Here is a 12,267-nt window from a genome sequence, read left to right on the forward strand (position 1 = left end):
TCTTAACCGATCTGACTATCGGCCTGTCTGCAGCACGGTTTGATGAATCCTATCCTTGCTTGAGAAAAATAAAGCAGAAAAAGGAAATAGAAAGAGAAAGAAATTAAGACTTACCTGCCCCGGGGTCCCTGTTCGGGCGCCAGCTGCCGCAGACGAACTTTTCTGGGGTCCCTGATCTGCGGGGAACGGGTCTCTGGTTGCAGGTGAGTGAGGATTCAAATGTGGGGTGACAAACAGGCACAGACACAAGAGAGTGTGGTATCTGAATGCGAATTCTCAAATTGAGCATCAGACTATTTATACAGGAGAAAATAGGGAAGTAAGTACACAAAACAGAGGAATGCAAACATGGAAGGGCTGGCAGGAACCAACTGGGATAAATTCAATGTTAACAACTGGGATCTCCACCTAAAGTTAGTAGCTGAGGGCAAGGGCTTCATGCCCTTGCCATAGTTCCTATAGTCCCTAGGCCATTGTAATGCTTATGTATGTGTGTAACTCAGCTACCTATGGTTCTAAGTATCTACCCTGGTTCCTCTTTAGATCACAAACTTCTTTCTAGAGAGTGATAAATTCCTATGTAGGGCAGTGACTTAGATCCAAGGGTCAGTTAAAGTACTGACTGCCCAGGATCTGATATGGCTATGTATTAAAGGAAAGCACATGGATCTGTTTTCCAACTTTAGCAAGGACATTGGAGCATTCATTATACAAAATGCCACCATTCCAGGAGACTGAGTTTCCTTGAGCTTTTTGCCTCAGGACAGTGCCCAGGTTTTGGTGGCCTGTTGGCACTTGTCACTACTGGAAAGTAGCAGTTCCGGGGAAGCACATGGAGGATGCCNCCATTCCAGGAGACTGAGTTTCCTTGAACTTTTTGCCTCAGGACAGCGCCCAGGTTTTGGGGGCCTGTTGGCGCTTGTCACTACTGGAAAGAATGTAGCTGGAAACAAATACCACAGTCAGGCTACAGCTTTAGGGAGAGTCTCTGCTCCAGTTGTTGGTGGGTGACCACATGGAGACTGAGCTGCTTGTCTGCTACACATGTGCAGGGCCTCGGTCCAGCCCATCTATCCTCTTTGGTTGATGGCTTAATCTCTGAGATCCCGGCAAGGGTCCAGGTTAGTTGATTCTGTTGCTCTACCTATGGAGTTCCTATCCCATTCAGACCCTTCAGTCCTTTCCCCATGTCTTCCATAAGAGTCCCTAACCTTCATCCAATGTTTGGCTGTGTATACCTGCATCTGTTTCAGTCAGGTGCTGGACAGAGCCTCTCAGAGGACAGTTATGCTAGACTCCTATCTGCAAGCACAACAGACTTTCATGGACAATGTTAGGGATTGGTGTTTGCCCCTGGAATGGGTTTCAAGTTGGGACAGTTATTAGTTGGCTGTTCAATCTGTTTTAGACAGGACAAATTTTGGGTGGGAAGTTTTGTGGGTGTGTTGGTGTCTTTATTACTCCACTGGGAGAGTCCTGCCTGGCTACAGGAGGTTGCCTCTTCAGGTTCCATGTGCCCACTGTTAGGCTTCTTGGTTAAGATCAACTATATTTCCTCCTGGGATACTCCCCACATTGAATCTCTGAGACTTCCTAAGGATTCCACCCAACCTTATCCCTGGTAGCTGTAGCTTTCCGTTCATTCTCATGACACACTTCTTCTCCCAGAACACCTAATCTTGACCCCTCAGTCCCCTCCCTCTCCTCTCCCTCCCATTTCCTCTGTGCCTCCTGTGACTATTTGGTTCCCCCTTCTTTTTTTATGTTTCTTTCTTTTCTTTTTTATTAGATATTTTCTTCATTTACATATCAAATGCTATCACCAAAGCATCCTATACACTCTCCCCTCCCTGCTCCCCAACACACCCAATCCTGCTCCCTGGCCCTGGCATTCCTCTGTACTGGGGCATATGATCTTTGCAAAAACAAGGACCTCTACTACCATTGATGGCCAATTAGGCCATCCTCTGCTACATATGCAACTAGAGACACAGCTCTGCGAGTTACTGGTTAGTTCATATCGTTGTTCCTCCTATAGCATTGCAGACCCCTTTAGCTCCTTGGGTACTTTTTCTAGCTCCTTCACTAGGGGCCCTGTGTTCCATCTAATAGATCACTGTGAGCATCCACTTCTGAATTTGCCAGGCATTGGCATAGACTCACAAGAGAGAGCTATGTCAGTGCCCTGTCAGCAAAATCTTTCTGGCATATGCAATAGTGTCTGAGTTTGGTGGTTGTATATGGGATGGATCCTCAGGTGGGGCAGTCTCTGGACAGTCTTTCCTTCTGTCTTAGCTCCAATCATTGTCTCTGTAACTCCTTTCATGGGTATTTTGTTCCCCATTCTAAGAAGGAGCTAAGTATCCACATTTTGGTCTTCCTTCTTCTTGAGTTTCATGTGTTTTGCAAATTGTATCTTAGTTATTCTAAGTTTCTTGGCTAATATCTGGTTAACAGTGAGTGCATCTCATATGTGTTCTTTTGTGATTGGGTTACATCACTCAGGATGATATCCTCCAGATGCATCCATTTTCCTAAGAATTTCATGAATTCATTGCTTTTTGTTGTTTTTTTAAGATTTATTTATTTATTATATGTAAGTACACTGTAGCTATCTTCAGACACTCCAGAAGAGGGCGTCAGATCTTGTTATGGATGGTTATGAGCCACCATGTGGTTGCTGGGATTTGAACTCAGGACCTTCAGAAGAGCAGTCAGGTGCTCTTACCTACTGAGCCATCTCACCAGCCCGAATTCATTGTTTTTAATTGCTGAATAGTACTCCATTGTGTAAATGTACCACATTTTTTGTATCCATTGCTCTGTTGAGGGACATCTGGGTTCTTTCCAGTTTCTGGCTATTATAAATAAGGCTGCTATGAACATAGTGGAGCATGTGTCCTTATTACCAGTTGGAGCATCTTCTGGGTCTATGCCTAGGAGAGGAATTGCTGGATCTTCTGGTAGTACTATGTGCAATTTTTCTGAGGAAGCACCAGACTGATTTCCAGAGTGGTTGTACCAGCTTGCAATCACAACAATGGAGGAGTGTCCCTTTTTCTCCACATCCTCACCAGCATCTACTGTCACCTGAATTTTTGATCTTAGCCACTCTGACTGGTGTGAGGTGGAATCTCAGGGTTGTTTTGATTTGCATTTCCCTGATGCCTAAGGATGTTGAACATTTCTTTAGGTGCTTTTCAGACATTTGATATTCCTACTGAGAATTATTTGTTTAGCTCTGTACCCCATTTTTAAATAGGGTTATTTGATTTTCTGAAGTCCATCTTCTTGAGTTCTTTATATATATTGGATATTAGTCCCCTATCTGATTTAGGATTGGTAAAGACCCTTTCCCAATCTGTTGTTGGCCTTTTTGTCTTATTGACATTGTCTTTTGCCTTACAGAAGCTTTGCAGTTTTATGAGGTCCCATTTGTCAATTCTCGACCTTACGGCACATACCATTGTTGTTTTGTTCAGTAATTTTTTGCCTGTACCCATGTCTTTGAGGCTTTTCCCCACTTTCTCCTCTCTAAGTTTCAGGTCTCTGGTTTTATGTGGAGTTCCTTGATCCATGTAGACTTGACCTTAGCACAAGGAGATAAGATTGGATCGATTCGCATTCTTCTACATGATAACTGTCAGTTGTTCCAGCACCTCATGTGTCCTTTCCTTCTTTAACATTTTAGAGTCTGTAGGATGTATCTGGGGTATCCTGTATTTTGTGATTAATATCCATTTAGTGAATCCATACCACGCATGTTCTCTTGGATCCTGGTTACCTCACGTAGGATGCTATATCTAGTTCCATCTGTTTGCTTGCAAAATTTATGATATCATCATTTTAAATATCTGAAATGATTCCATTGTGTAAATTAATTATGTTTTCTGAACCCATTCTTCAGTTGAGGGACATCTGGGTTGTTTCCAGTTTCTGGTTATTACAAATAAAACTGTTGTGAACATAGTGTAGCATGTGTCCTTGTATACCTGGGTCTTCATGTAGAATTATTTCCAACTTTCTGAGAAACCATCANGCTGATTTTCACAGGAGTTGAAATCAAATCAACAAATTTGCAATCTTCCCAGCAATGGAGGAATATTCCATCTCTGCACAGCTTTGCCAGCATGTGCTGTGCTTGAGGGTTTTTATCTTGGCCCCTCCTATTGGTGTAAGGTCGAATGTCAGGTTCGTTTTCATTAGCATTTCACTGATGACTAAGATGTTGAACATTTCTTTAAGTGCTTCTCAGCCATTTGAGATTCCTATGTTGAAAATTACTGTTTAACTTTGTACTCCATTTTGTAATTGTGTTATTTGTCTTATAAAACCAATCTTTACAAGCCCTCTACCAAAGTAATTTATTGTGTTGTATCATGTCATAATCGAATAAAACTAGAAATCAACAGCAAGAAAAATGTATAAGACGTATACAGCAATGTACAAACACACTGAGATTGAGAATACAACTTTGAATGATTAAAAGTCATAGAAGAAATCAAAGAAAAAATAAGTTTCCTAGAGTCTAATGAAAAGTAGAAACACTTTTTACCAGAACTGTGGGATATCTAGGGTTGAGCAACACATCATTTAAAACACACACACACACACACACACACACACACACACCAATATATATGTATGTATATATATATATATATATATATATATGTATATATTTCCACATACACATATATATAACATATAGACCATGTGTGTGATAGGCTTTGTGTTTACACAATAATATATTCCTCAGAATCTGTCTCCATCCATATGTAAGGAATGACATTATAATAAACATCAACATACCTACCACTTACATGGACCATGTACTACATATTTTGTCATATATTTTTCCAATTTCCACCTTAAAATAAACAAATAATTCTCCTGAAATAAAATGAATGGATAATTTGTCAAAGTTCAGACCTGGATTAATTGTCATCTATACATTTTGGAACATCTGAAATGGCTATATGTTATTCTGTTGTAGATGTAACAACATGTTATATATGAAATAATATGTCCTGCAGGTATTGCACATCACTAGGGTATATACAAATGCTGACCATAAAATTTTTGATAAGGTGACCAGCTCTTAAGTTATCATTGATATTGAATATTAATATATCAAGAATAATGTGTTCATTTTAATTAAAAAAGTAATGTTTCTTCTGTTTCCAATTTTGGACCTATTGTTTCTATGAATTGTCTCTTTCCCGATCTTCATCTGTCTCTAAGTTACTTAATATTTCTTTGATAGTATAATTATATTTCTATTAAAATATATTGAACAATAAAAGGGAAATATATAGAGAGAGTTAAAGTAGAAAGAAAAATCAATGTGACACAGAATTGGTAGTGATTCATGCTACTATGTAACTACTAGTCATCATTAACAAGTCCTTCCCACCACACCACACAAACACGTACATCAACACTTACCCTACCACAACACGCAACTATTCCCCAGAAATACTCCCACTACATATACACCACACCACTGCATACAAAACGGACACAAAACACACACATCCCCCCACACCACACATGCCACAACACACTCCCCACACATATAACCCCCTACCACCAAACACATGCACCACAGACAGACACTCTTATATACACACACACACTTCTCTTCACATCCCACAATCCTCCCACACCACACATACCACACACACACACACACACACACACACACACACACACACGACCCCATACCACCACATACACAACACACACACACACACACACACACACACACTTTTCTCCAATTTCTTCCATTAATTTAACATGGATAGAATAACTGTGACAGTATAGACAGGTGTTTGAAAGGAGAGATCACTTGAATATTCTGAACCCTCCTAAAAACCAGTTACCAAATTTCATCATTTTTATTGTCAGCATTGCTGTACTGACAAATATCAGTGCTTAGTGTATAACATAGCATCTTAGAGAAAGAGCTTACAATAGCCAGACCACCGCCCCAGTGGTGGGAGGAGAGTGTGCAAGGTGGTTATACTCACAGTGCACAAAGAGACTCTTCTGCTTCTGCTTAGTTCATGGGGTCTTCAGTTCCTGTCAGTGCATAGTCAGATCTTGATATCTTCTAAAACAGACTCCAAACTACCACTTGACCTCCCTAATCAAACTTTCAGATTCTACTTTTCTAGTTTTTCCAGCATTTCAATGGATTGGCCATATTTTTGTACTATGCTCGATTTTAACCCAAAACACAAGACAAATTTGTCATCACACCTATGGTGATAGGAAAGAACCTTCCAAAAATCCTTCTCATATGTCTGACGGCCTGCATTATTCTACTTGGATAGAGCATGCCTGTGAGGGAGCTATTCTCCTTAAATGGAGACGGTAGCCATCCTTACATGTGGTAGAACTCAATCTTTCATTAGAAAGCTTATTGTCTTCTGCACTGGGAGAATCACAGGACATAAAATTCTCTGGGAAATAACCCTGAGTAAAAACATTTTATAACTTTATGTTCTCCATTTTAGATTTATGGTTCAAATAAGAACTTTTCTGTTATAAAAAAATTGCAAAGGCTGCTATGAACATAGTGGAGCATGTGTTCTTATTACATATTGGAGCATCTTCTGGGTATATGCCCAGGAGTGGTCTTCATGGGTCCTCAGGTAATATTATGTCCAATTTTCTGTGGAACTGCCAAGTTGATTTCCAGAGTGGTTGTACCAGCTTGCAATCCCTCAATCAATGGAGTAGTATTCCTCTTTCTCCACATCCTTGCCAGCATCTGCTGTCACCTGAATTTCTGATCTTAGCCATTCTGACTGGTGTGAGATGGAATCTCAGGGTTGTTTTGATTTGCATTTCGCTGATGATTAAGGATGTTGGACATTTTTTTAGGTGCTTCTCAGACATTCAGTATTCCTCTGTTGAGAATTCTTTGTTTAGCTCAGTACCCCCTTTTTTAATCGGGTTATTTGGTTCTCTGGAGTCTAACGTCTTGAGTTCTTTGTATATATTGGATATTAGCCCTCTATTGGATGTAGGATTGGTAAAGATCTATTCTCAATCTGTTGGTTGCTGTTTTGTCCTCTTGACAGTGTTCTTTGCCTTACAGAAGCTTTGCAATTTTATGAGATCCCATTTGTCAGTTCTTGATCTTAGAGCATAAGCTATTGGTACTCTGTTCAGGAGATTTTCCTATGTGCCATGTGCACCAGGATCTTCCCTACTTTCTTTTCTATTAGTTTTAGTGTATCTAGTTTTATGTGGAGGTTCTTGATCTAGTTGGACTTGGGATTTGTACCAGGAGATAAGAATGGATTGATTTGCATTCTTCTACATATTAACTGCCAGTTGAGCCAATACCATTTGTTGAAAATGCTGTCTTTTTTTCCACTGGATGATTTTATCTCCCTTGTCAAAGATCAAGAGATCATATGTGTGTGGGTACATTTCTGGGTCTTCAATTTTATTCCCATATGTCCCTCAATAGAGGAATGGATACAGAAAATGTGGTACATTTACACAATGGAGTACTACTCAGCTATTAAAAACAATGAATTCATAAAATTTGCAGGCAAATGGAAGGAACGAGAAAATATCATTTTGAGTGAAGTAACCCAAACACAAAAGAAGACACATGGTAAGTGCTTACTGATAAGTGAATATTAGCCAAGAAGCTCAGAAAATCCAAGATAAAATTCACAAACCACATGAAGCTCAAGAAGAAGGAAAACCAGTGTGGATACTTTGGTCTGTCTTAGAAGGGGGAAGAAAGTACCCTTGGAAGGAGTTACTGAGACAAAGTATGGAGCAGAGACTGAACGAAAGGCCATCCAGAGTCTTCCTTACCTGGGGATCCATCCCATACACAGTCACCAAACCCAGACACTATTGTGGATGCCAACAATTGCTTGCTGACAGAAGCTGATACAGGTGTCTCCTGAGAGGCTCTACCAGTGCCTGACGAATATAGAAGTGAATGCTCTTGGCCATCCATTGGACTGAGCATAGGGTGCCCAATGGGGAGCTAGAGAAAGGACCCAAGGAACTGAAGGGGATTGTAGCCCCATAGAAGGAACATTAATAGGAACCTACCAAAACTCTCAGAGGCTCTATGCCCCAGTGTAGAGGAAAGCCAGGGTCAGGAAGCAGGAGTGGGTGGGTTTGTGAGCAGGGGGAGAGGACAGGGGATAGGGGGTTTTCTGAGGGGAAATCGGGAAAGGGGATAACATTTAAAATGTAAATGAAGAAAATATCTAAATTTTTATATTAAATAAAAAGTAATAAATAATACTTTTAATTATTAAAAGTAATAAAAATAAATAAAAAGTGGGAAAAAATAAAATTGCAAAAAACGTGTTCTATGAGAAAATTTTTGGAGGATATTTGAGAAATTCATTGACAGTGTGAAGAAAGTTGGAGAAATTCTGACTATTTTCAGAATTATAAGAAAATTGGATTTTTTAAAAAAAAAACATTTGAAAGCACTGAGTTTACTGAGGCATTTCTGAGAGAAGAGTAAGTTAATGTTGTGTTGACTCTCAACATTTGCTTTCTGACATCTCAGTGGTTTCTGAAGGTGGCTGTCTGTCTAATCATTGATCTCACGAGTGTCCTCCAGAGTGCTCTTAAGAACTGTTTTGAAGGACTGATGCTTTCTATGCTGCCTAAAGGAGCTGACAAGGAAGTAAATGTTGCCCTTGGCAGAACTGTTTACACAGGACAGGACAGTAGTAACTTGGTAAATGTGACAAAAGGGATTATGTAAATGAACCCTAAAACAGTATAACAGGAACAAGTAAAGCCCAAAGGGCAGGCCACAGATGAGGTAGACTATCACTGTGAGAAAGATGGCAACATACAACCTGGTCAGGTGTTTCCTCCTGGAACCACAGAGGATCCTCAGCAGTAGGGCCAGACTGGATCCAGAGAGAAGCATAAAAAAAAAGAAGGAAAAAAAAAAAAAAAAAGAAATGCAGTTATAATAAAGTCGACATTTTTCCACAAATGATGATGAGTCTCACCCAGGAATCCTGAGAAGAACCAATCTAGGAAGCCCATGAGAAAGGACAGAACCCAGATTAGGGCACATATGATAGCTGGCATGTTGCTTGGGCGGTGGCAGTGGTACCAGATTGGCCACAATATAGACAGGCAGCTCTCTGTGCTAATAGCACTGAGGATGCTCAGGCCTGAGATATAGGGAATGATTGCTGCATTGCCCAAGATATCTTTGCTTAATTTATGGGCATAGATGCCATAGAAGTCAATGATTCATAGCAGAGTTAATGAAGTGACAGCAGAGGAAGAAGGGGTCTGCCTGACCAGGTTGAGGACATAAACTGAGATGGCTTTCCTGGGCATGCAGAATCCCAGGATCCAGAGTACAGTGGTGTTTCTTGCCAGTCCAACCAGGGAAGTGATGAGGACCAGGAAGGACGGGGTCAGTATTAGACTGTAGTTAGGATGACCAGTTTCATTCAGTGGTGTAGATTCTGTGTTGTGGGATGAGATGTTTGGATCCATGCTCATAAATTTTCCAGTGGTGTCTCTGAGAACACAGACCATATTTGATCACCTCAACATTGACCCTTCTTCTGGCGATCATAACATAATATAGATATTCTTGTCAACATGTCTTAATAAAATCATTTATAAATAAAAGAAGAGTAACATGACCACATGGATCAAGATTTCTGGACTGTGTATTCAAATTCAGAGCTTGTGTATACGCTATAGTCTGGGTCATTCTTCCTGTGTATAACTCAGAACTTTTAAGTCACGTGGAAATGATTCCCTTTTGTCATGGTCAGGGTTGGATCCATTTCCTGCTCCCCTGTAACTCCAGAAAGGGAAGCATCACATTTCCCTCCCCAGGGCTTAAAATAACATGGACAAGATGAAGATATCGAAGTCTTGTTTATGTATACTAAGGGAAAGTTATTTCTGCATGGACAAAGGAATGGATTCTGAGTTCTACCCCTAACTCTGGGTTGAGATGTGACTCTGGTCTATGCATCAGATTACAGATCACATGCATTAACCTCCCTTGGGGGTGACCAAGCTGCACCTGTCAGTCACCTGGTCAGTGGATTGCTAAAGTGACAGAAGGAATGACAATTCACTCATCCTTCACAGGAGTGCCACCCTCTATGCAGCCATCTCAGAGGGTACAGTTCAGCCTGTCTGTCTCTCTGAATGTACTCAAACTCAGAAAAGTGTAACATTCCTTGTTCTTTGTTTTCTTTTGAACATGGGCCAAAAGCCCAAGCAAGATTTTCCTGACACTCTGAACTTTCTCGACCATTTCTGAAACCCACATCCCTTTCTACCATGGAGTTTCTTCCCAACTTCCATTGGTGGACATGCCAGCTTTCTTGGGATGTCAAAAGGCATGCCTTTTTTTTCTTCCCCTTCTCCATCTCCCTCCTCCTGGCAGCAGCCCAGATTTACAGCTTGCTTACTCTATTGATTTGGTGTGAAATTTTAGTAAAACTGTGATTGAGCTTCAATCTGAATATGTTTTTACAATATTTCGGGGGGTAGGTATTTTTAAAACTCTTTCATTACTGAGGGAACCCTGATTTCTACCATAACACAAGGACTCAATATGGCTTGGCTGAGCATATAGGTTTATTTTTGTATGCTGATTGTGTATTTATGTGTAGGCTGGGTTGGAGGAGATTGGCAGAGGGTTATATATGAATCTGGACTGAATTTTGCAGCAACATAAGGAACAGAAGAAGGAGAGTGAGGTCTCAGCCCTAGGAAAAGAGGGAGAGAAATTAAAACAGAACAACAAAAGGAAGACTTAATTGGCTTGGTGTGAAGTAAGCCACATGAATGGATTCCATTCTTTCTCCCAGGAGGTCTTTAGAGGTATTTACTTTGCAGGGAAAAGCATTTGATTGAGAGGAGATTTTGAAGGGAGCTAGAAGTGTAGGACTTAAAATATAAAGGAACAACAACATCAACAACAACAACAACACACACATACACAAACACACAATAGTGGTAGAAATAGCAACTGAGCTGAAATTTAGTGCTATTTTCTCTTTTAGTTCTTACAGTAGTCTAAAAGCTAAAAATTAACATTTTTGTTTTTAAATTTTAGAAATGTGAAAGGGAAGTCTGTGAAGAGGAAGAGAGATGAGGGTATAGGCAAATTAAGGACAGATGCCCCACTCCAGCATCTCTCTTCTGCTTCATAAACTAGACAGGACTCCCTTCAGAGGAAAACCTAGGGAGGAGGATCACAGTGGTTGACAGAGGGTCAGTCCTTTCTCCTATCAGGCAGAAAATACAGTTTTCATTTTTATTCATTCTTTTTAAAGACAAGCTTTCAAAACCTTTGTTGCCTGGAGGGTATGGGAAGGGAACTAGCATCTTTGTTGTCTGGACACAGTGCTTTTCAGTTTGAGCATGTGGTTTTAGAGTCACTGAGAGACATTACCAGGATACTGGAAGGGATGGTGAGTAGTGAATTTTTGGCTCCTAGCTCTTGACCTGTGAGGTTGTGAGTTGGCAAAGACACTGACTCTCCACTTTCATGACTGTCCTTTTCCGCTACTATAACTATAGCTACTCTTCTGGGAAACGCTTCTTCTCTGGCTATGTATAAAGTTACATACAGTGCTCTGCTATTGCATGCCTTATGGTGAAAAATCATGAATTATCTGTATCTTTCAGTCCTGTCAACACAAGGCACATTCCTCAAATATTTTTCTTTCCTATTACCTCCACCTGACAACTGACTCGTAGGTATCCTATTTTTGTATCTGACAGACAACTGCACACTCAGCGAACCTCTTCCTGAGTCCCACTCTTCAGATGTCATGCTTGTACTGTGGGAACTAAAAGGGGGACCCTGGGGAAGAGAGGGAGGATAGACCCATGTCCCGCCAGAGTTCCACCTATGCTCTGGTCAGGCAGACATGGAGGGCTGCCATAATCTTTCCACTCAGCCCTGGGTGGGCATCCAAGCCTCTGACCCACTCTTCGGGGTTGGACAAGGGGCAGCCCAACCTGGGAGCCCTGGGGCTACTTTCCTAAAGCCCCGGAGTTATGGGAGTGAGGGATGAGGGAAGAGAGGTTCCCATGTGGGAGAGAGTGAGTGCAGCAGATCTTGACTGGAGCACAGGAAGGCCTTCCATTGGGAGATTAGAAACAGCTCATTAGGAGAAAGCTTATCCCATCCTCAAGCATAGTGGGCCTTGATGAGCAGAGGCATTCTATGGTTCTAGAGCTTTATTATAGAAAGGCAGGGAGAAA

At 40.9% G+C, this 12,267-nt stretch overlaps 1 pseudogene; it reads right to left on the bottom strand.

Moving 5' to 3' along the window:
- Positions 1–15: 15 nt before the first annotated feature.
- Positions 16–9,564, bottom strand: LOC110335457 (annotated as a pseudogene).
- Between the last annotated feature and the right edge of the window lie 2,703 nt (positions 9,565–12,267).

This window comes from Mus pahari, chromosome 1, assembly GCF_900095145.1.
Source record: "Mus pahari chromosome 1, PAHARI_EIJ_v1.1, whole genome shotgun sequence".
NCBI classification, from domain to species: Eukaryota; Metazoa; Chordata; class Mammalia; order Rodentia; family Muridae; genus Mus; species Mus pahari.